The following is a 1,799-nucleotide window of genomic DNA, read 5'->3' on the forward strand; positions in this document are numbered from 1 at the left end:
GAATTCATTTCGTTTCAGATGCTGTTTACAAAATTACTGAATTCTAGAAGGTTTGACGAGTAGAATGCACCAAACCTTGTGAAATTTGACCAATTTTTTGCCCATATACCTCTGTTCAATTACTTGTAACAACGAATGAATAGGTGCTGTTGGAAAGTTTGAAGAAAAAATATATCACGAACTGGAGAAACCCTTCTATTTCTATATTTCATCTTCATCGTTATCCATCAAAATAAATGCACAAAATATACCAAAATTCACTCAATTCGATCTATTTCCTTCATTTCTTGACCAATTTCGATGAAATAACTGCCAAAATGAACGCCTTGATTGGGCGGATCGTTTCCCACCAGTTTCAAGGCCCTGACGAACTTATGGCGGCAAACGTGATTTTTCCAACCTAATGGACCCTTCCACCTTGGCTCGGATAAAATTGTTCGTCAAGCTGCGCCGCAGGCGCAGCTTGAACTACGACGAAAAGTTGGACATACTTTGGATGCAAGCAACGCTACGCGGAACTGGTCATACTGATGTCACTGGGACCATTGCACAACTCCTTGGTCGGGCGAAAACGACCGTGCAAGGGGTTCTTGCAGAGTTTACCCAAGCTGGCGAGTTATCGTTGCAGATCCCCCGTCGAACACATCCAACCACCATACCATCGCGCCAAATCGTCGCGCGGTTCCAATACTTGTGAGAACCTTCATCCGTGACCGCAGCGTTGCACGTAACCGAACTGTGGCAAAAGATGTCTTGGCTCTCTTGCTTGAGCATCATGTTCTGGTGATTGATCCATCTGCCACAAGAGCTATTCGTCGTGCCTTCGAGGTGTGCAGGCTTTTCTTGCAAAGCAGGGTTACGCTCGAGGGAAGCGTGTTGGCGAGACTGAGTACAGCATGAGCAAGGAACACCAAGACGCACGAGACCAATACGTCAGCATGATGGTACCTAACGTGTGTATGTCTCCTCGTCGGCCTGTTGTGTACTTGGATGAAAGTTTCATTCATCACCACTACGCACATCATGCCGACAGTCTCTACTATCCCGATAGCAAGACGACAAAGCCCAAGCACAAGGGACGCAGGTACTGTTTCATCGCGGGCAATCTTGACGACGGATCGGACGCCGCACATCTCCTGGGGCTAGAGATTTTTGTCGGTGGGACGAAGAATGGTAGGACTGTGAAGGACTACCATGCTATGTTCAACCACGACTATTTCGTTGATTGGTTTGGCAAGCTCATGGATGAAGTTGAAAAACTTGGGTGGGCAAGCGCAGTGTTTGTGATGGACAACGCCATGTACCACAAAGGCAAGCCCCAGACGACGCCGAAAGGTTCGTGGAAGAAGGTAGACCTCTACGACGCTTGTGTTAGCCACGGCATCCTTGAAGTTTCGATTACGGACCTGAAGACAACGATATGGAAGGCGCTGAAGAAGCACTTGGACGAACACGTCCTTCCTGTTGTTGTCGAAATGGCCAAGACTCGGGGGCATCGTGTTGTCTACTCGGCCCCCGGGTTTTCTGAGCTGCAGCCTATCGAGATGGTGTGGGCAAACGTCAAGGGATCGGTGGGACGTGCCTATACCTCAACAACGACATTTCAAGATGTACGAGATCGCCTAGACAAAGCCTTTCATGAGTTGGACACAAAAGTCATCCACAACACCATAGCTTACAGTGAAGCTATTCAGACTTGATCGCTCTCTACGGGATGCTGAATCAGACGGTTCAAACCAAAGTCGCCATGAAAATGAGTGCGACACATTCTCTGACGACGGCATGTCGTCCTCAAGCAC

Source organism: Aphanomyces invadans (genome assembly GCF_000520115.1).
Source record: "Aphanomyces invadans strain NJM9701 unplaced genomic scaffold supercont1.19, whole genome shotgun sequence".
NCBI lineage: Eukaryota > Oomycota > Saprolegniomycetes > Saprolegniales > Verrucalvaceae > Aphanomyces > Aphanomyces invadans.